This window comes from Xyrauchen texanus, chromosome 9 (assembly GCF_025860055.1).
Source record: "Xyrauchen texanus isolate HMW12.3.18 chromosome 9, RBS_HiC_50CHRs, whole genome shotgun sequence".
NCBI lineage: Eukaryota > Metazoa > Chordata > Actinopteri > Cypriniformes > Catostomidae > Xyrauchen > Xyrauchen texanus.
In genome coordinates, this window is record NC_068284.1 from 1316301 (window position 1) to 1340180 (window position 23880).

The 23880-nt window shown below is 40.7% G+C and overlaps 3 non-coding genes across 3 annotated transcripts; all 3 read left to right on the forward strand.

The window, feature by feature from the left end:
* The first annotated feature begins 12979 nt into the window (after positions 1-12979).
* On the forward strand, positions 12980-13053 carry trnan-guu (transfer RNA asparagine (anticodon GUU)). Its single transcript has one exon. It is a non-coding gene; the product is annotated as a tRNA-Asn (tRNA).
* An 8998-nt stretch (positions 13054-22051) lies between these two features.
* On the forward strand, positions 22052-22138 carry trnay-gua (transfer RNA tyrosine (anticodon GUA)). Its single transcript is given in 2 exon segments — positions 22052-22088; positions 22103-22138. It is a non-coding gene; the product is annotated as a tRNA-Tyr (tRNA).
* Positions 22139-23244: 1106 nt separating this feature from the next.
* Positions 23245-23317, forward strand: trnar-acg (transfer RNA arginine (anticodon ACG)). Its single transcript has one exon. It is a non-coding gene; the product is annotated as a tRNA-Arg (tRNA).
* Positions 23318-23880: the final 563 nt, after the last annotated feature.

Sequence of the window (23880 nt, forward strand, 5' to 3'; positions counted from 1 at the left end):
TCTGGCAAATCAGCAAACAAGGTAGGAAGCTTTTATTAATTGTTAGGGCTGTCTGACTGGAAGAGATTTTGAAGGGGAGCGGGAGAGCTTCACTCCGACGAGGCGTGTGAAGAGAAGTCGCTGAGAGAGCTGTTAGTGCTCTGTGAGGGGGCCCAGGTGGGCATGGGTGAAGCACCACCCCGGCAGAGTGCGGGTTAAAACAGCAAACAGCGCTAGTGAAACGTGCTCTGTGAGGGGGCCCAGGTGGGCATGGGTGAAGCACCACCCCGGCAGAGTGCGTCCCTGGACGAGAGGTCCAGTGGCACCGTAAACCTGCTCAGTCTCTTCCAACTCAGTTAGGGGTACCCCGAGCTTAGTGAATCAGGCAGTTAGGGATTCAGATATTAGTTATAAAATAAAATAAAATACAATAGGGATTGTTTTGCCAGGGATGCATCAGGAGCGGTCCCAAGTAAGTAAATAAATTGTGACCCTAATTGGTATGGATCAGTATATGTGACCAGGATGTTTGTGAAGAATACTTTGTGGTGAAATTGGTAGAAATCCAGTATTGTTGCTGCTATAGTTAATTTATCCGCGTAAAATATTTGCTGCTAAAATCTTTTCGGTAGTGATTTTCAACTGTGACCAAGAAAAATGTCTGATAAAGGGAATTTTCTGAGTAGTTCTGACCAAAACGAGCAGGGCACACGCTGTAAACAGCTCTGCTCTGACGAGCTCAAATCGAAGAAATGTGCATGAAATCAAAAAGTTAACCCTTAGCGGACTGGACAATGTTTATTCTTGGGCTGTTCTTTTCATGTCATGATTGAAGCCTGATGTAAGATTAACTAAAGAGAGAGGGAGCAGCTGTTGAATGGACATGTGTCAGATCATAACTCCTTTTATATCAAAGTGATGAGTAAGAATATTTAGATTATAAAAGGAGTGATCACTTTAAAGCGATTGAATTGTATTTGGGAAATCACATTATCTGGACAAACAATAAAGCTTTGAGTGTATTGCGTTAAACTGAAGTCAAATAAGTTATTGAATTTTAAACCAAGGGTGTATTTAAGATAAGTGTTGTTATATTTAGGCTGCAGAACAAAAAAGACGCTGATAGGGCCAAATATTTATCCGTGTTTGCCTATTCATGGATTTATAAACTGGGTGGTGTACCCTTAAACCATGAAAAGGCAATTCCAAATATGATGGACGGATGGTCTAGTTTGATTGCCCAGCGTGGCAAAAATTATTGGGCAGGAAGTCGGCTGTGATCTGTGTAGTGTGAGTACGGGTTTCGAGGCTGTTTGTGAAAAGGCAGAAAAATGCTGTAAAAAAATTCACAGTGCCCTTGGAGTATGAGTCAAAGGAGAAGGGGAGAACATTTAAACGTGTTTTTGTGTTCACCATCTTGTCCGGTACCTCTAATGGCCAGAGATTTAATGTGTGAATTAAATTTGACCCTTACTTCCTTTGGAAGTAAATATGTTGTTCTAAATTTGAACCGCAGTGGGCTTATGAATGGTGTGTGAAAACTGAGACTGTGAAATTTGATAAGATTTTCTGGGAAAAAGTGTGTGTGCTCTCAGCTTGCCTGACAGAAAAACAAATGCAGTTCTACTTTGATAGCAGGGAACACTGAGACACTTTATCAGTGATCAAGGCCAAAGAGCGTTCAGTCTCAGTCACCATTCACTTTCATTGAAAAAAAACACAATGAAAATGAATGTGGTCTGCTGTGAGCAGATGTGGGCCCCTGTGTGAGAGAATGCATTAAAGCAACAGATTGGGCTAAATAAGTGCAGGCGTGAAACACAGCAAAAGTATAGGAGCATTTATGTCAAAATGTGGTCTGAGGTGATCAGTCTCTAGCAATCTTCTTAACATTTCAAAGCTAGTGCTTGGCTGCAATGAAACCATTCGCTTATCTCAGAGTGGCCCCCACCAAACGCAGAGATGTGCAGTGGCTGAACCTGCTATTCTAACTGAGACTCGCTCTGAGTGGAAGTTTATCATTTCCAAATTTCCTGATGTATGGGCAAAAGATAAATATGATTGTGGTTTAGCACAGATTCAGCCACTGAGCATCCCATGTCCTTTGCATGAGGCTAAAAGACAATATCCTTTGAAAAATGAGGCTCGGGAGGGTGCTGAAACTGTTGTTGATGAGTTATGCAAACGGGGAATTGTGATCCCCTGTGCTTCCCCCACTAACTCTCCTATGTGGCCTGTCAAAAAGCCAGATGGGAGCTGGTGTTTGACCATTGATTACACTTCTCTGAATGCAGTGTCTGAGAAAATGCACCCTCTGGTGGCCAACCCCGCAACTATCTTACATGAGATAGGATCTGAACATTGTCTTTTTACTGCTTTAGACATTTCTAACGGTTTTTGGACTTGTCCCCTAGCCAAGGAGGACCAAGGCAGATTTGCTTTCACCAGCAGGGGTCGCCAATGGACATGGAGTCGTTTGCCACAAGGTTTCTGCAACTCACCCACACTGTTTCATCAGGTACTAGCATCCTTCATCGATCTGGTAAGAAAACAACTTGAATATGACGGATCTGTTGTTCTACAATATGTGGATGACATTTTAATTGCTAGTCCAACCAAGTTCAAACATTTGACTGCTGTACAGACTGTTTTGAATGCCCTCCAAAACGGGGGATTCAAAGTGAACTCGAAAAAAGCACAGATAGCACTGCCTGAAGTGACTTATTTGGGGCAAATTGTGGGTGTGCACGGCAGACGCATCACTCCTGAACGAGTTAAAGCTATCATTGAACTTCCAAAAACAAACACGGTTACTGGTCTAAGGCAAGTAATGGGTCTTTTGAATTACTGTCGCCAGTATGTTTCTGAATACACTGAACTTTCTAAACCACTCACAGAGGCGCTGAAAGGAGGAAAACCTGGATCGGAGCTGATCGACTGGACTGAGGAGATGGAGGAGGCGTTTGTGAGTATCAAAGAAACTCTTGCTTCCTCCCCAGCATTACGTCATGCCGATGCCAGCAGGCCGTTCCATCTATGGACATGGGTGGGAACTTCGATCCTATTCAGCTGCCCTGGGTCAAAGGGTTCCAGGAAGAAACTCCTATGGGATGGTAGGCTATTACTCAGCTCCTATTCCTGTTTCAATGGCAGGACAGCATCCGTGCCTGTTGATATGCGACTGTGCAGAATGGGCCATAAAGATTACAGAGGACATTGTGACTCATCAGAAGGTGATACTGCACACTAGACACCAGATTTTGAAACTGTTAACAAACACTCGTTTAGGCTCTATCTCTAATCAAAGACGAGCTAAATGGGAGGCCACTCTCTTGAGTAAAAATGTGGATATAAATATTGACATTGAAACTGCTATCAACCCTGCCTCCTTACTTCCAGAAGAAGGAACTGCACACAACTGTGCCCGACTGATCGAGACGGACAGCCAGAGCCCTCTTCAATCCGAACCACTTTCTGATGCCATGAAGCTGTTCGTGGATGGTTCCAGCTTTCATGAACAGGGAAAACGCTTCACTGGCTGGGCTGTTGTAAATGAACATGGTGAAACTGTTGATTGTGGTTCTCTTTCAGGAGGAGGGGCTCAAGTGGCCGAGCTGGTCGCATTAACATGAGCATTGCAGTATGGCCAGGGGAAACGAGTCAATGTTTACACTGACAGCCGTTATGCATATGGTGCTGTTCATGACTTCGGCCCTGTGTGGAGACGCAGAGGATTTCTAACCACTGCCGGTCTGCCGATCTCTCATCAACAGCAGGTAAAAGAACTTATGAATGCCTGTGATCTTCCTGCAACAGGAGCAGTTATCAAAGTCACTGGACATGCAACGGACAATTCTCCTGAGGCCACAGGAAACCGAGCTGCTGACACAGCTGCCAGAGAGGCTGCAACACGGACTGAGACTTGCGTGAGTGTTATGGCTCTTGCTCCTCAGGATAGTGAGACCCCCAGAGACATTTTTAAACTCTATGATAAAGACGACTCGGAAGAGATAGAACAATGGATGAAATTAGGAGCTCAGAAAAATGCAGAAGGACTGTGGAAATTTCATGAGCGTTTTGTTTGTCCTGTTTCTGCTAGAACTGAACTAATGTCTTTGTATCATGGTTTGGCACATGCAGGTCCTGAAAAACTACATGCAATGATTTCCAAAACCTGGTGGTGGCCACGACTGAGGGCTTCTTGCAATGATTTTTGTAAGAGATGTCTAGTATGCCTTAAGGTTAATTCTTCTTCTAAGCTGAAAATTCCCTTAGGACATGCCCCTCGACCTCAAGGGCCGTGGACACACCTCCAAATTGATTTCATAGGTCCACTGCCCCCTAGTGGAGGTTTTACATATATTCTAATGATTGTTGATGTTTTCCAGATGGGTTGAGGCATTTCCACTGAGAAACTGCACCGCAGATGCAACCGCCAAGATTATGTTGAATGAAGTTTTCCCAAGATGGGGTTTGCCCTTACAAATTGATTCAGATCAGGGTACACATTTTACTGGGAAGGTGATGAAAAATGTCATGAAGTTGATGGGGGTGAGGCAACACTTTCACATTCCATTTAGGCCACAATCTAGCGGATCTATTGAACGCACTAATCGTACGCTTAAAACTTAATTGAGAAAGAGATTGTTGGAGTGGGGGAAAGGGTGGCATGCGGCTGTCCCAGCGATTTTGTTAAGCATGAGAGCCAGCCCTAACAAGACTACACAGCTCAGCCCTTTTGAGGTAATGACAGGTCGCTACATGCGGCTGCCCTGGGATGCCCCCTTGCAACATGAGGGACCATCCGGGCCTTTGAAAGACGCTTTACAAAATTATCTGAACGCTTTGGATGACAGTCTGCGAGACACACGGGTTAGTGTTAGCACACGACAAGCAGATCGAGATAATGTTGAGCAAAAAGACATGCCTGCTTTGCCTGAAATAGGTGACAATGTAATGTTACAGCGGGAGATAGTTTCCCCCTTAGGTCCGAAATTTGATGGGCCTTATCAGGTGGTATTGACCACTAACACCTCTGTTCTACTGGACAGGGGGGTTTTGGGTACCGTATGGAGACATTGGTCACAGGTGAAACCACTTGAAAAGTGTAACAACTTACTACCTCGGGATCATTAAATGTCTGTTGTGTATGTTAAAATTCTAGAATTCTAGAACCAATGTTTTATCATTACAGATGGCTGAATCCGACGACATACTGAAGCTGCTAATTCTTCAAGAAGAAGTGAGAGACGACTGAAAGTGAAACGAGCTTTCATCCGATTGGTACTTCCGCTCTCGTTGGTATTTTTAATTCTGATCGCTTTATCATTTTTGATGTGGATTCAAATTTCCAATTTGGACAGGGAGATTCCATGCGTTTTCAACTCATTGGGATTGCGAGGAGATCGATAACCGTCCATCATGGGTACAATACCCATGTCTAAATTCAACTGAGGGTCTAAATTTAATTCCGACTATGTACCAAAAGGTAAATGATCATTGTTATCGTTTGGACGGAAATGAGACAGTGATCTATTGGCTTGGTCACTCCCCAAATGATCCCGATACTACCCTCATTATGCAGAAAGGTCGGTGGATGAGGAGTGGAGGCGTTGACCTGTTTGAAGGAGATTTCAGTTCAATGAGCTGGATCCCTGACTACATAGCTCGTGAAAACATGAGTGCATGCTCTATACGAATGGATATGGTTAATCGATATTTGTTAAAATCTAGGAAAGGTGAGAGTAGAGCAGAACGAAGGAGGCGTCAGGTAGCAGATGTGAATGACTCCCACATGATTTTAGGTGGAAAAGCAGTGAAACTTCCGTTCTACCCAAGTGCTCCTGATCCTCGCCACATCATGTCATACTATCTTCCCAAAGCTAAGAATGAACTTGGTTACAACAAAGTAGTTAAAGATGTAGCCCTAAGCTATATATATAGCAATATTGTGATTAGAGAAGAACCTGGGTCTGATGAGTATCAAACCGCAATAAATGATAAGGATTTGATGAGATGGGGAGTGTTAGTCCCAACTACATGCCACATGATCCGATGGGACACTAATAGGGCTTACGGTGCAGTCTGTGATAGGTTAGGGCGGATAGATAAAACTGACAAGGACAAGTTCGATCTGAATGGCAGTAAAAATGGTTTGCCTGCTATTAATGCTTTGTCCCTCTCTTGGCCCAGGTACACTAGATTTGATGACCCTTGGAAGGAGACTGCACATGTTGAGCGTTGTTTAGGTAAAGAAATTCAAAAGTGGTTTGTTAAGATGTTTCCTCCTGGAGATGTTGATAAATGTAGAGAAATTTCTGAGAAGCTCACCGGTGTGAAGATGATGGAGATACCCTGGGAGGTGTGTAATGCTTCTTTTGTTAAGTCAGATTACACTTGGGCTAGTTTTTCTGATGTGTTACACCAGTATGAGTTTGCTAGGAACCTTGCTAACAAAACTGTTTTCAACATGGATCACTTGCATGATTACCTTGAAGATAAATGTTATAGTCCTACATCGACGGCTTATAATGTGACAGCCTGGATGCATTTGCAAGTGTTTAAACTGAATATTGAAACGATGTACACTCGAGCAAAGACTAGTCTGGTACCTTTAAAGTATGAGGAGCTGTTGTGGGACAATTATAAATCATTTCAGGTGAGGATGTGGCCTCAGTTGTCCGATGTAGCTATTGGAGATGAGTGGTTTGACAGGGCAAAACAATTTAGACAATTTCTGAGTCCAATTCCTTCAGTACAGGAAATCAGAGATCTAGAGTCTAAGACTCCATCAAAGGACTGTGCTAAACACAGGTTGACACACCCCATGGGTCCTGCATGGCGTCCAGTTGATAAGAGTAAGAAAGCTAACGAAGCAGAGCTGTCTCTTTGTGTTGCAGAGTTGAAGCAGAAGACTGAATATTTTCCTCGGTTGAAGGCGCAAACAGCTCGGCAGAAATTTATCACTGCATTTCTGGAACAGATAAAAACTAATGATCCATTTGCAGGTTATGAGTATCTGAATTCTGTATGGCTTAAATCTAAGGGCACTCCATGGTATACTGATTCGGAACCTCCGTCTGCTATAGCAGTAGCATTGGTTTTGGCTTTTTCGGTAGGAGCAATATTTACTGACATGACGGAAACAGTGGAGGAATATGTGGAGGAAGCCTGGGAGGAGTTTGTGGCTGCGTCAGAGGATTTGGTCATGGGAGCTGTTAAATATGTGTTATATGCTTTCGGAGCTCTTTTGGGAGTGGGTGTCCTCTGTCTGTGTGTGTGGATGTGTGTTCGTTTCTGTTTTTCTTATGTATGCAGGTCTGCTTGCAGTAACTTGAACCCTTCCGAGGAGGAGAACCGACTGAGAAAACTGACTACACGCTTGGAAGAGAAACTTAAGAAGGATAACATCAATGCCCTGTTGTGAGTGGAAGGGGGGAGAGCCTTTGCGTGGGGACTGGGAATTTTTAGTATCCAGCATGTCCGCAATGAGGCGAAGAGACAAGTGTGACCCGTCAGGGAAGCATGCGTTACCACTCCACCTTCCTTAGTGACCTCACTTGGTAGACCAGACGTGGCGGTATTGGACCCCACATTGGTCTAAAACGGGGGACTGAAGGGTGAGGGTCGAAATCCCTTGTCTCTTCAGATATATCAATACATATATATATCCTTTTATATCAATATCTATCTATATTCTGTTGCTTAACTTCTTTAATAAAATGATGAATTAACTATATGCATGATCACATAATCAATTTTATTTTTCTTATGCATAACTGAAATATACGCTGAATCATATGTGTGTTAAGAGTTAATTTTGATTTCATGCACATTCCTTGAAGCCTCTCTCTCTGTTCTGCATGGAGGCTGACTTGAAGGTCGTCTTGGGAATAAGCTTGAGATGAGACACCGGGGAGAATGTTAAACATATGTTCCAGATGTATTCTGTGGTTGATTTTTACCTGTCCATGACTAATTATATGATTTAAAATCCTATGTGATAGCACTTGAATAAGTAGAAGTGTAAATTTTCTCTTATTATTTCTTTCCTCTCCTTTGCCTGAGGGGTGAATATTTCTTATCTCACTGTTTTGGTTAAAATGACCTGATAAATGTGTGCTCTGGTTCCCTTGTGCGCAGAGAAACACTGTCGTTCGATCAGTGTTTCGTGTGTGCGTATTGACCTTCTACCCAGGTTTTGAACCCAGGGAGACACAGCAGGCAGACTCGAAGACGCCCGAGACCATCTGCGAGGTCACTTCAGATGTAAATCTCGGGCCAGGACGACAATTGCGCTGATTAATGTTGATGTGCTATAGCTATCTATATGTTGTGACTTTATGCTCTGTTAGCCAATCAGGAGTGAAATAATAGAATGTACTCCTTGCAAATGGTATAATTGATGTAAGATTTTGTGTAATGTATGAGTTAGCTTTCGATCTCCTCGTGAGACTTTGCCTTTGGCTCTACCAATTTCACTGCAAACTATTCTTCAGTAAATTTTGAATTCTTTGATTGAACTTCTTGACTCCTGGTTTTTCTTTCTCCTTATCTGATCCGGGTCATAACTGTTATACCCCTAACACAGTATAGTATGCAATAGAATATAATATCACTTCATGAAATATTCTTATCCCAATTTCATGTTTTCCATTTTTCACTTCTTTAAAGGAACCAGTGCTAACACACTGAATTTTCAGTTGTATCTCCTGGAAGGCCTGAACAGGTGGAACCAGGACAGGGCAGCAGCATCCCTTGCCACCAAACCCTCCTCTCTTCTTACCTATGCTGGCAAGGTAGTGCAGTCCATCAATACTAACAGCCTGAAGGTTTTTGGTGAGAAGCTTGTGCCCACCTTCCAACCTCCTGCACAGTACACTGGTAAGACTCTCACAGTCCATTGTAGTGATGTCAAAAGTATATATGGGACAAAAATTCTAACCTGTGTGCATTAGGTCTTGCAGTGTGCATGCAGCTAATAAAGCAGACACTCTTTATTGTGTCATTCATAATAATCAAACATACAGCAATATTGACAAGGTAAAGACGAAATTGTTTACTGCTCATGGCTTGGTAATTTTAGTAGCTTTAATAAACATCAACAGTTATATATTGTGAAACTCTTAGAACTTTGTTCTATGTCTTATAATGTGTTTCTTTGTTCATTGTATTACTGACTGCTGTTTACTTGTTTTTTTAAAGCAATATTTGCAAAGGCTCAGTGACCTTGTTTTCATTTATTTATTTGCATTAATATTTAACTTTTTAAATAGTTCAAATGATTGTGTTCATTAGCAAATTAATTTTGTTTTTCTGTAGTATTGAAATTGGTTTCGAGAATCGTGAAATTTTACTGGTATTGGTACCGACTACTCAAATTTTGGTATTGTGACAATATTAGTACATTATACAGCACAAGGTTTTGTACAGAAATGGGTTTCCTGATAATGAAAGGGCTATTTGTTTACTAATCTGCATTCTGTTTTTATTTTAGGAGAGCTAATTGGAGTGGACTATCTACTTAGTCAGCCAGGGCAACCACTTCAGGCAATGGATGCTGACTCTGAGAACACAGACCAGCTGCTGGAGGAAGTAAATGTAGAAGAGCAGGATGAGGGATTTGAGGAAGAATTGAATGAGGACCCTACACTGAGTTTCCTCCATGAAGTTGAAGCTGACTGGACCCCGCCCACAGTTCAGTCAGCTGCACACTTCTCCCAGCCAGCTGCACACTTCTCCCAGCCAGCTGCTGCCTCCTCCCAGCCAGCTGCACACTTCTCCCAGCCAGCTGCTGCCTCCTCCCAGCCAGTTGCACACTTCTCCCAGCCAGCTGCACACTTCTCCCAGCCAGCTGCACACTCCTCCCAGCCAGCTGCACACTCCACCCAGCCAGCTGCACACTTCTCCCAGCCAGCTGCACACTCCTCCCAGCCGGCTGCATCCACAGTCCAGTATGAACCAGGTTCCCCCACTCAGGAGCAGGAGATTTTGGTATGTAAATATAACAGTAGGAACATGCCATATTTATTAAGTCGAAATTAATTTTGAATGTGATGAAATGATTGTTAATGCTATCATTAAGATGTCATTTTATTGATCTGTTTTTCTTTACAATTTGAAATGATACTGTTTCATGCTGTGGATGAGCAAAATATTCCTGGGATGGACCGGGTGGACAGCCTGGCTGAGTATTTGGTGGAGCTGAGGACAAAGACAGGGCTAACACTTAGCAGACAGCAGGTCAGCCAAAACTTTAAATGCCCTAACATGGAAAAGAAATCAGTTATTCAAAACAGTGGAGTATGCTTGTTAAATTTGATCAGTTTCCTTTTAACTCATCTATGCTTCCATCCTTTATTCTTCTTGAGGTTGAAGACATTGTGCGCCTGTGGCAGAACCTGCTTCATTATGACAAGCAGCGGGTGGTGTTTGCTGCTAGACACCAGGACAGGCTGACCACTGGGAGGTTCAGGTCTCCAAAAAAGAAGGCTGTTTTCACCCCTGGAGTGGACAGCCTGAAGCGATGTGTGTTGGGGTCCACAGATTCACCTGCCCAATGGCCAGACTGCTGTCGTCTTGTTGAGGCCATTTTCATCAAGCTCTGTTGCATCCACAAGTGTCTTTGAAAGAAGGGAAAGAACTTGCTGACGAGGTGGTCTCTTATATTGCGGGATTACCGCAGGATCCGACAGCTTATCCTGGCTAACGGTGCTATCATGCAGAGCACCACTCTGCAGCTGGTGGAGGTCAATCAAACAACTCTGGTCCAGTGGCACAATTATAGGATTAAGAAGCAAGACCAGACTCTTCTGCTGCAGGGGATTGATCTGCCTGACACTCTTAGTGTTGCTGCTGAGCCTCTCCCGCCTGCCTGTGTCCGTGCTGTTGCTCCACCACAGGTCCAGAGAGAACAGCATGTCTACAACCTGCCACAGAGCACTGCAGGGCAAGCATTTATGGTTCATTATGGTTCAAGCAAAGAATAAAACATTTATGGTTCATAGAACAGTTACTCGTCTTTGATTCATCTTTGACACTGTCCTTTTGCTTCAGTAATCATTCTGTGAGCCTGGGTAAAATTATTTTAATAAAATTTGTATATATACTTAGCATGGGTTATTTGTTTATAAAACATATATATATATATATATATATATATATATATATATATATAAATAAACACATTGCACATTTCAAGCAAATTAATATTAATATGGGTAATCAATAAATATAAAACATGCATCTCACACTATGAAAAGTGGACTTTGTAATAAGACAAATACAAAAACAAGGCATAAAAACATACACAAATTAAAAAGTATTCATACATTAACAAAAGTATGCATACATTTTATGCAATTTCCAGTTAAATATAATGATCAAACCACCCATAAATGAACCTGGGTGATGAGTGATTTACTTATTTCACTACCAGCATTTTTAACTGTAATCATATATGAAGAAATGCTTTAGCTTGCCTTTCATTAAACAGAATCATTATCAAACTAAACAGAAGTCAAACAATGAACTTATCCCCATTTTCTATGTAGAATATAAGTTGTAATATCAAAGTTTAATTTATGTTGGAGGTGGGACTCGAACCAATGTCCTTCTTGTCTCTGTTGTAACATGTAATTTCAATACAAAGCTGATTTTTTCAGTGATATATGACTGATATATATATATGAAAATTAATAAGTGATATATGAAAAATGAATAAAAGTTGCAGGGGGCTTTTGATCTTTTCTTCTCTTTCTTTCTCTCATATTTTCTTCCTTTTCTCTTCTCCCCCCTCCTTCCTCTTCTTTTTCCCTTAACCCCCCCCCAAACAGACTATTGTTCCCCAGCTTTGTGTCAATCGGTTAGCATGTTCGGCTGTTAACCGAAAGGTTGGTGATTCAAGCCCACCCAGGGACGAAGAGAGCTTTTAATTGCCACAAAAGGCATAGCCTGAGCACATGGACCTCACATTATAGCAGATGGAGCAGCGAAAGCAACAAAGTGGAAGAAAATCTCATGTTAATGCTTTTGCATTTTTTATACCAATGTTCTGACATTTTAATTGACCAATTACAGGACTGACTTGTCAAATCCTCAAATGTTTCATTACACAGTGTACAGAAGTGTGGAAAGACAAATGCCAGAGTAACAAATAAAAGTAAATCTTAGCCTGGTCCTAGTCTTAAACCCAACATTTCTTTGGAAGTTCCATTGTAAAATGGGATGTTTCATTTCAAGCATGTACTTTGAGTATTTGCAAATAAATGACATCACACAGAAACAGAAAATGTAGGCCTGGCTAGCTCAGTCGGTAGAGCATTGGGACAACCCCTTATTGCAGGTGGAGTAGTGAAACAAGCATTTGCATTTCTTTACACATACCAATGTTCTGACATTTTGGTTGATTAATTACAGGACTGACTTGTCAAATCCTCAAATGTTTCATCACACAGTGTACAGAAGTGTGCAAAGACAAATGACTGAAAAACAAATAAAAGAAACACTCTGCACAGCCCTCTTCTTAAACCGAACCTTTCTTTGGAAGATCCTATTTTCAGACACCTGTGAATTGGGAGGATTCATTTCAGGCATGTACTTTGAAGATATACCAAAAAATGGCATATATGCCGAGAGAGAAAAGATGGTAGAGCATGAGACTTTTAATCACAGTGTCATGGGGCTTGAGCTCCACGTTGGGTTTAACGTTTAGCTATCGCCACAGGTATGTGGTACTAGTGCAAATGTATCCTCCCTGCCATGCAAACAGTCACTGACTAGAGAGAACGGAAACATTTCTGGGAACTTGTCCAGAAATTCAGAACAGGTAACAGGTCTCCAGCTATCTGCTTCCAAAGTACTATCTCTAAAAATAAGCGCAGTGCTGCTGTTAATGTGTTTAACAATCCCCACTAACCAATCTGCCTCCTTTCAAACCCATCAAGTATGACACACATGCCATTGACTGCCACAGCGTAATCTTGAAGGTGGTACCTCATGTGTCTCTGTGGTGCAATTGGTTAGCGCGTTTGGCTGTTAACCGAAAGGTTGGTGGTTCAAGCCCACCCTGGGACAAAGAGGGCTTTTAATTGCCACAAAAGGCATAGCCTGAGCACATGGATCTCACATTATAGCAGATGGAGCAGCGAAAGCAACAAAGTGGAAGAAAATCTCATGTTAATGCTTTTGCATTTTTTATACCAATGTTCTGACATTTTGGTTGATTAATTACAGGACTGACTTGTCAAATCCTCAAATGTTTCATCACACAGTGTACAGAAGTGTGCAAAGACAAATGACTGAAAAACAAATAAAAGAAATACTCTGCACAGCCCTCTTCTTAAACCGAACCTTTCTTTGGAAGATCCTATTGTCAGACACCTGTGAATTGGGAGGATTCATTTCAGGCATGTACTTTGAAGATATACCAAAAAATGGCATATATGCTGAGAGAGAAAAGGTGGTAGAGCATGAGACTTTTAATCACAGTGTCATGAAAGCAACAAAGTGGAAGAAAATCTCATGTTAATGCTTTTGCATTTTTTATACCAATGTTCTGACATTTTGGTTGACCAATTTCAGGACTGACTTGTCAAATCCTAAAATGTTTCATTACACAGTGTACAGAAGTGTGGAAAGACAAATGCCAGAGAAACAAATAAAAGTAAATCTTAGCCTGGTCCTAGTCTTAAACCCAACATTTCTTTGGAAGTTCCATTGTAAAATGGGATGTTTCATTTCAAGCATGTACTTTGAGTATTTGCAAGTAAATGACATCACACAGAAACAAAAAATGTAGTCCCGGCTAGCTCAGTCGGGCATGAGACTCTTAATCTCAGGGTTGTGGGTTCAAGCCCCACGTTGGGCGTCACTATTACCTATTGTCACAGGTATGTGCAAGATGTATTCTCCCAGCCATTAAAACACAATAGAGAGAATGTTGAATAAATAACAATCTATCTGCTTCCAAAGCAATATCACAAAAATCAAGCACAGTGCTGCTGCTTCTGTGTTTAACAATCCCCATTAACCAATAGGTCTCTTCAAGTCTCCTTTCAAACCCTTTTCACATATGAGTCACAACATGCTGTTGATTGCCACATCATAATCCAGAAGGTGACTATTCACCTGTCTCTTTGGTGCAATTAAGTAGTACATTTGGCTATTAACCGATAGTCTGCTGTTTCAAGCCTACCCAGGATGACGATAGATTTTAAATGCCACAAAAGGCATAGCCTGAGCATTGGGACAACCCCTTATTGCAGGTGGAGTAGTGAAACAAGCAAAGTGGAATAAAATCTTAGTCCAAAGCATTTGCATTTCTTTACACATACCAATGTTCTGATATTTTGGTTGACTAATTACAGGACTGACTTGTCAAATCCTCAAATGTTTCATCACACAGTGTACAGAAGTGTGCAAAGACAAATGACTGAAAAACAAATAAAAGAAACACTCTGCACAGCCCTCTTCTTAAACCGAACCTTTCTTTGGAAGATCCTATTGACAGACACCTGTGAATTGGGAGGATTAATTTCAGGCATGTACTTTGAAGATATACCAAAAAATGGCATATATGCCGAGAGAGAAAAGGTGGTAGAGCATGAGACTTTTAATCACAGTGTCATGGGGCTTGAGCTCCACGTTGGGTTTAACGTTTAGCTATCGCCACAGGTATGTGGTACTAGTGCAAATGTATCCTCCCTGCCATGCAAAAACTCACTGACTAGAGAGAACAGCAACATTTCTGGGAACTTGTCCAGAAATTCAGAACAGGTAACAGGTCTGCAGCTATCTGCTTCCAAAGTACTATCTCTAAACATAAGCGAAGTGCTGCTGTTAATGTGTTTAACAATCCCCACTAACCAATCTGCCTCCTTTCAAACCCATCAAGTATGACACACATGCCATTGACTGCCACATCGTAATACTGAAGGTGGTACCACACGTGTCTCTGTGGTGCAATCTGTTAGCGTGTTCGGCTGTTAGCTGAAAGGTTGGTGGTTCAAGCCCACCCAGGGATGCAGAGAGCTTTTAATTGCCACAAAAGGCATAGCCTGAGCACTTTGAGGATTTGCAAATAAATGACATCACACAGAGACAGAAAATGTAGGCCCGGCTAGCTCCTAAAGCAACCTGTCAGTAGAGCTCATTTCTGGTAGTGACATCCAGAAATTGTCCAATCACGGCACGCATCGCTACCAAGAATATTCAAAGAATTAACCAATCAGACGCTTGTCACTACCTTGTTTCTACCAAGAATTGACCAATCACGGCCCATTCCGTTACTTGGAATTTTCGATAAATTGGCCAATGAGGTGCGCATCTCTACCTGGTTGCCAAGAGGAATGGACCAATCAGCAGAAGAGCGTAGCTGGAGCGGCTGTTATAATAATCATTTCGTTCGGCGCACAAGTGTTTCTTCTGATTCGAGATTATTACTACAAATCCTTTGTTTTTGACGACGTTGAAACAGAGGTAAGTTTTTCTCTCTCTCTCTCTATATATATATATATATATATATATATATATATATTTAGACAGTATATAAATGCACGTATATGTGTATTGTACTTTACTGTAAGACCTGTAAACATACGCATATCCAACGCTAAGCATTTAAAAGTACTTTAAACTTTCAGAACGGGTACCACGCAAATTAAAATACAAATATCTTCTTTGCCCAACCACATAAGCCCGGTTATTGTTTGTAATATTGAGGAGAAATGCTCTTATTTCAATGAATAGTATAATAATTGTTTTTGTTCGACAACCCTTTTATACAAAGCATAAAGCTTAACCCTATAAAGCCTAAATACTGAAATAATAGGCAGAAAATACAAATTTAAAATTAGGTTTTATTAAGGGGGCCTTGTATAAACCTTGAATCTAATAAATATTCAAGCGTATATATTGTTAAATTGTATATTGTATCGTTGTGGCAATGTACTGTATCTCTGCTATATGTTGACAACGTGTTAATGACATTAACAAAGTGTTAATTACATTTTCTAAAGACAAAATCGTTTATTTGACAAGACTGCAAACGTATTAAAACAAACAAATGTCATAATACTTAGAATTATGATTATCATATATTGATGATTTTCATCACATTAAAGGGATTGCACATTAAAAAAAGGCTAAATGAAACTTATCATCATTTATTTACCCTCATGCCTCATTACTTTCTTTATTCTGCTGAACACAAACAAAGATCACAAAGATACACATCTGGGATGGCATAAGGGTGAATAAATGATAAGATTATTTTCATTTCTTGGGGAACTATCTCAAATCATTCAGTACTCAGGGAGTGGTGGTGGTTTAGTGGCTAAAGCACAGGGCTGTTAATCAGAAGGTTGTTGGTTCGAATCCCATGGCCCCCACCATTGTACCCTTGAGCAAGGCACTTAACTCCAGGTTGTTCCGGGGGGGGGATTGTCCCTGTAATAATTGCACTGTAAGTCGCTTTGGATAAAAGCGTCTGCCAAATGCATAAATGTAAATGTACTCTTCATGTGTATAAACTGACCACTTATCAAGAAGACTAAGAACAGTAGCACTCAGATGACTGAAAGATATTGTAATATGTAACAATTGTTTGAAGTATTTGCTTAAAGTGTAAAAAAAAATAATTAAAAGTGTTAAAGTTGGCAGTATGAGGCTGTGCCATATTGTGAATATAGTCACAGTTGAAGTCACACTTCATGTCATAACTAACAATATGCAATATATTTCAAAATGTATCATGCCATACTGCTTAATTAATACACATTACCACAGTATATATTAATATATATATATTTTTTTTTATAGAAATGGAGCCTCAATTTAGGAGGAGAGCTGATGGGAGTCTGAATATGTGTGACTCTTCTATGGCCCTAAAGGTGGAGGAGAACAAAAAGAGACCTTTGTCTCGGGCTCTGTCTCCAGAAAAGGTCATGGATTCTGCAATGAGAGCTGTGCTGCGCCAAGGTGAAGACCCAGGCAATAAATTAAACGTTATAGGGCAGACTGGGACATTGCAGAAGGGAGGGCATATTTTACCAACATACAGGTGTGCCAGAGGTTCAACATCACTTGAATCATTTCACTTGCACCTGAACCGGTTCATTCCAGGAAAATGCATTGTTTTGTCCAACAGACAGCATTTAAAATAGTTAAATTATGGATTTAAATGAACATTGTGTTCTGTCAATGTAATTTCAGGCACTCTGGCCAGCGATACATTTTTCCAGGCATACCTGTTGGATGGATTGGCCAGGTGGAATTCGGACAGAGCAGCTGCTGCAACCTTTGAGGGCTTGCACGATACCCATTCTTATAGTGGCCTCCTTCGTCATGGTGTTAACGTGCTGGCAAAGGACGTTCTTGGAAAGAAGATTGTGTCCTTTGTTACCCCACGTAAATATACTGGTACGTTCATTATATTTTCTGTTACAGCAAATTGCTAATTTGTCTAAAATATAACTGTGTCATGAATCAGTACAGTCTTCACAAAGACTTTAATGACAGACAGTTCACAAACTGGATATCACTTGGTTTATTTCTGCCTAACACAAAGTATTTCTTTGTGTTTCAGGAGAACTGATTGGAGTGGAGTAACTTTACCAGCAGACAGGGAGTGTAGCCCAGGTCTACAAGTCTGCAATTAAAGAATTAGAGACCACTGATGTCTCTGTTGCACAAAGTATGGAAACATCACCGGCAGCGCCACAGCCTTCTGTGCCATACACCACTCAGTACTATAGGAGGAAAAATCAGGAAAGGCAGCAGAAGGAATCACAAAAAAGGAAATATGTGCTTAAGACTGAAGTCATCCTTTGCAAGAAGTGCAACAACGAAAGGAAACAACCATCGCATCTCCAGTATTTTGGAAACTGGCACTGTGAGGAGACCGCTACAGAACTGGCACTGTGAGGAGACCGCTACACATTTGCAGAGTGGAGGGCAGCTCTGCAGACACGGGGCTATGGCAAGAAGAGAGCACACACTGAAAATTAGAAGGGGAAACGCTTGACTAAACTGCATCAAAGTTCTTTTGATTGATTATTTTTCTTGCATAATATTGGTATATTTATACAGTATATATTATTGTTATTGTTATTCTACACATTTGTTTTTTTGTTAAGATTTCTTTTGTTAAGATTACGTATATTTGCACTTTATTTAAAGTTGTATATTTTTATATGATTCTTCTAATTATTATTATTCATACATTATTCATTAAGCAAGCATTGTAATGGTGGTGCCTACTCATATTTGCACAATTTGTATTATTATTATTTTATATAGTATTTGTAATTTGGTTGATTATCTAAATAATACCTAATTATGCAAATAGTATATTATTTTTGCTTTATGTTTTCAAATTGCATGGCTGTAAATAGATAACCTGTAAAATGAGTGTTTTTGACTCATAGCAAAAACTGTAAATTATTATTATTGCTAATACTTTATACATTTGTCCTCACTTAATTGTTATTACTTATTGTAATAATTAGAGTTGTATATTTTAATATTATTATTCTTATTTTAAATCTTCTACTACACATTTTAATTCAAATAAACAGGTTTGTTTGTATTTGTGCCCTTTTATTTACAATACACTTACAGTTGAATAGCAAGTATTTTAATGGTGGCGATTACTAATTTGCACAGTTTTATATTATTATTTATATATTGTAACATTTATTTCATGCTGTTGATTATATAAGTAATACCTAATTATATATTAGGATTTTATGCATTTGCTGTAAATACATAAAAATGTTATTTTCTTTTTGTCTCTTACTGGTGGGTATCTCCTATGTGTTTAATATTATTAAGATATATTTACACTATAGCTACATGTATTAGTATATTATTATTATATACCTTTGCACTCAAACTATTGTTAAAAAGATTACTTACATTTGCATGTTACTTACATTATTGGTCATTTATAATCGTTTTAATAGCAACACAAACAATATAAAGATAATTCTGAATTGTGCACCATCAGGCACGAAATATCACCAGATTAAAATCACATTATTTAAATCACATAATGATTTTTCCAACTGATAATTTCATATATATGTTTATACGCCAGAGCTGGATTAAAACCCACATCACTGACAATTTCTGGTAGTTTTCTATGATCTAAATGTCATATATAGGTTTATACTCCAGAGCTGGATTCGAACCCTCGTCGCTGATGATTTCTGATAGTTTTTTATGAGCTCTACCTTGACAGACACGCAATGGATAACTACGGATGACTACGGATCAGAAGATTCTAGGTTTGACTCCTGGCTGGCTCGTTTTAGGAACACTCACACCACAGAACCATCCCTTTGATAGCTCAGTTGGTAGAGGGGAGGACTGTAGGTGATGTATTGGTCATTCTTAGGTTGCTGGTTCAATTCCGGCTCGAAGGAAGATGTTTATTTATCTCTTGGAGGCACTACTCGCCTTGCCCTTCAAACTCACAGTTGCTTGAACTTGTGTCAAAGAGGCCAGCTTTGGACCGACAAAAATACATTCTCTGACCGGTAATCAAACCCAGGCTGTAACAGTGAGAGCACCAACTCCTAACCACAAGACCACCAGGGAGGGCAAGGTACATGCCTGCCCTTCAGAGCAGCCAAGGATGCCCTGCAAATCTCGTCGAACAGGAAGCTTCATGTTCATGCCACTTCTGCTGTCAAGGAGTTGGCCTGTTAACCATACTTGATGGCCAAACTCCTGTGCTGGAAAACTGTCCGTCCCAAACATGGCTTTGTGTGTCTTTTTAGGATTGGAAGACTTTTTTTGGATGTCCTAGATTAAACTCTTTTACACAAAACTACATACAATTTAATAGTGTTTAAAAATAGCGGTGATGATGTTCAACTATCTGATAAAAATATGCGTAATTACCTCTTATAGTAGTGTAATAACTTGATGAACAAACTTTTTCTTCGCTGAGTCTGACAGCAAATAAACTGTTGCTTGTCGTACAGTAAGTTGTGAACTCTATTGCCCTCTGACACTCTCCCTGAGGGTCATTGACACTTTCCAAGAGTGTGAGTGTGTCATCGTCAAATGTTGTAAACTTTCAGCTCAGATTGGAAACTGAATTGACACAGACTGCCCCCAGCGGTGAAAAGCGGCAATGTGCCCTCCGACATTCCCTGTACTCTGATCGTTCAAATGTTGTAAATGTTAAGAAGTTTTAAAGAATCTCGCACAGTGATTGGCTGCAAATGTTGTGACAACTTCTGACAACTTTTTCCTTTGTGATCTTACTGGAACTTTGTGACCACTATTGTGCTGTTACATTTGCTACTTTCCAAGTAAATGCACCGGTTGCACTTTTGCTTGAGGCACTGAAAAGGGAAGGAGTTAGCATTCTTTCCACGCTGTGGTGTTTGTGTTTTATTTAATTACTTATTTACGATTACTAGGAAACTAGAACTTTTCAAGCATACCACATCAATTTGAATGCTGCCGCTCAGGAAGCAGCTAGTTAACAGGCCTCTGGAGCAAAAGGGCAACGGGCCAGTGGCGCAATGGATAACGCGTCTGACTACGGATCAGAAGATTCTAGGTTCGACTACTGGCTGGCTTGTTTTAGTTCTCTTTTTTTAACTCCATGACTCTCATGGCATTTCAATTCTGTTCACCTGGAAACAGTAGCTCTGCAAATTAGGAACACTCACACCACAGAACCGTCCCTTCGATAGCTCAGTTGGTATAGCGGAGGACTGTAGGTGATGTGGTGGCCATCCTTAGGTCGCTGGTTCAATTCTGGATCGAAGGAAGATGTTTTTTTTATCTCTTGGAGGCACTACTCGCCTTGCCCTTCAAACTCACAGTTGCTTGAACTTGTGTCAAAGAGGCCAGCTTTGGACCGACTAAAATACATTCTCTGACCGGTAATCAAACCCAGGCTGTAACAGTGAGATCACGAACTCCTAACCACAAGAACACCAGGGAGGGCAAGGTACATGCCTGCCCTTCAGAGCAGCCAAGGATGCCCTGCAAATCTCGTCGAACAGGAAGCTTCATGTTCATGCCACTTCTTCTGTCAAGGAGTTGGCCTGTTAACCATACTTGATGGCCAAACTCCTGTGCTGGAAAACTGTCCGTCCCAAACATGGCTTTGTGTGTCTTTTTAGGATTGGAAGACTTTTTTTGGATGTCCTAGATTAAACTCTTTTACACAAAACTACATACAATTTAATAGTGTTTAAAAATAGCGGTGATGATGTTCAACTATCTGATAAAAATATGCGTAATTACCTCTTATAGTAGTGTAATAACTTGATGAACAAACTTTTTCTTCGCTGAGTCTGACAGCAAATAAACTGTTGCTTATCGTACAGTAAGTTGTGAACTCTATTGCCCTCTGACACTCTCCCTGAGGGTCATTGACACTTTCCAAGAGTGTGAGTGTGTCATCGTCAAATGTTGTAAACTTTCAGCTCAGATTGGAAACTGAATTGACACAGACTGCCCCCAGCGGTGAAAAGCGGCAATGTGCCCTCCGACATTCCCTGTAATCTGATCGTTCAAATGTTGTAAATGTTAAGAAGTTTTAAAGAATCTCGCACAGTGATTGGCTGCAAATGTTGTGACAACTTCTGACAACTTTTTCCTTTGTGATCTTACTGGAACTTTGTGACCACTATTGTGCTGTCACATTTGCTACTTTCCAAGTAAATGCACCGGTTGCACTTTTGCTTGAGACCCTGAGCACTGAAAAGGGAAGGAGTTAGCATTCTTTCCATGCTGTGGTGTTTGTGTTTTATTTAATTACTTATTTACAATTACTAGGAAACTAGAACTTTTCAAGCATACCACATCAATTTGAACGCTGCTGCTCAGGAAGCAGCTAGTTAACAGGACTCTGGAACTGCAGGGCAATGGGCCAGTGGCGCAATGGATAACGCGTATGACTACGGATTCGAAGATTCTAGTTTCGACTCCTGGCTGGCTCGTTTTAGTTCTCTTTTTTAACTCCATGACTCTCATGGCATTTAAATTCTGTTCACTTGGAAACAGTAGCTCTGCAAATTAGGAACACTCACACCACAGAATCATCCCTTCGATAGCTCAGTTGGTAGAGCGGAGGACTGTAGGTGATGTAGTGGCCATCCTTAGGTCGCTGGTTCAATTCCGGCTTGAAGGAAGATGTTTTTTTATCTCTTGGAGGCACTACTCGCCTTGCCTTTCAAACTCACAGTTGCTTGAACTTGTGTCAAAGAGGCCAGCTTTGGACCGACAAAAATACATTCTATGACCGGTAATCAAACCCAGGCTGTAACAGTGAGAGCACCAACTCCTAACCACAAGACCACCAGGGAGGGCAAGGTACATGCCTGCCCTTCAGAGCAGCCAAGGATGCCCTGCAAATCTCGTCGAGCAGGAAACTTCATGTTCATGCCACTTCTGCTGTCAAGGAGTTGGCCTGTTAACCATACTTGATGGCCAAACTCCTGTGCTGGAAAACTGTCCGTCCCAAACATGGCTTTGTGTGTCTTTTTAGGATTGGAAGACTTTTTTTGGATGTCCTAGATTAAACTCTTTTACACAAAACTACATACAATTTAATAGTGTTTAAAAATAGCGGTGATGATGTTCAACTATCTGATAAAAATATGCGTAATTACCTCTTATAGTAGTGTAATAACTTGATGAACAAACTTTTTCTTCGCTGAGTCTGACAGCAAATAAACTGTTGCTTGTCGTACAGTAAGTTGTGAACTCTATTGCCCTCTGACACTCTCCCTGAGGGTCATTGACACTTTCCAAGAGTGTGAGTGTGTCATCGTCAAATGTTGTAAACTTTCAGCTCAGATTGGAAACTGAATTGACACAGAATGCCCCCAGCGGTGAAAAGCGGCAATGTGCCCTCCGACATTCCCTGTACTCTGATCGTTCAAATGTTGTAAATGTTAAGAAGTTTTAAAGAATCTCGCACAGTGATTGGCTGCAAATGTTGTGACAACTTCTGACAACTTTTTCCTTTGTGATCTTACTGGAACTTTGTGACCACTATTGTGCTGTCACATTTGCTACTTTCCAAGTAAATGCACCGGTTGCACTTTTGCTTGAGACCCTGAGCACTGAAAAGGGAAGTAGTTAGCATTCTTTCCACGCTGTGGTGTTTGTGTTTTATTTAATTACTTATTTACGATTACTAGGAAACTAGAACTTTTCAAGCATACCACATCAATTTGAATGCTGCCGCTCAGGAAGCAGCTAGTTAACAGGCCTCTGGAGCAAAAGGGCAACGGGCCAGTGGCGCAATGGATAACGCGTCTGACTACGGATCAGAAGATTCTAGGTTCGACTCCTGGCTGGCTCGTTTTAGTTCTCTTTTTTAACTCCATGACTCTCATGGCATTTAACCCTTTCCCCGCCAAACACGGAATTTTCCGGGTTTCCGTGTTTTAGGTGTTATACGGTAAGGAAGGCCCCTGCGCATGTTTTGAAAGAGTACGCAACTCTTTGATCAAAGAAACAGACTGCGATCGTCTCAAACATGAAGAAGTGGAGTATTGAGAAGCTCAAAATATCAGACATAAACATGCCTTTTTATCAGCTTTTTGTCTGAAATGTTGTTTTTTGACAAAACAGACCTCTGTTCAAGTCGCAATAAAAAAAGAACAAATGAAGATAAAATAAAATCGTTTTTTTTGCCTAAAAGCAGAGGCTCAGATCTTTATTGTGATATATAGCATCTTCATATATTCATGGAAGAAAATATTCTGCGGGCCATTAAAATTTAGCAAAAATCATCAAAAACCCTGGCGGTGGCTGGCAACTTTTTTTTTAAAACGCTGGCGGGGAAAGAGTTAAATTCTGTTCACCTGGAAACAGTAGCTCTGCAAATTAGGAACACTCACACCACAGAACCGTCCCTTCGAT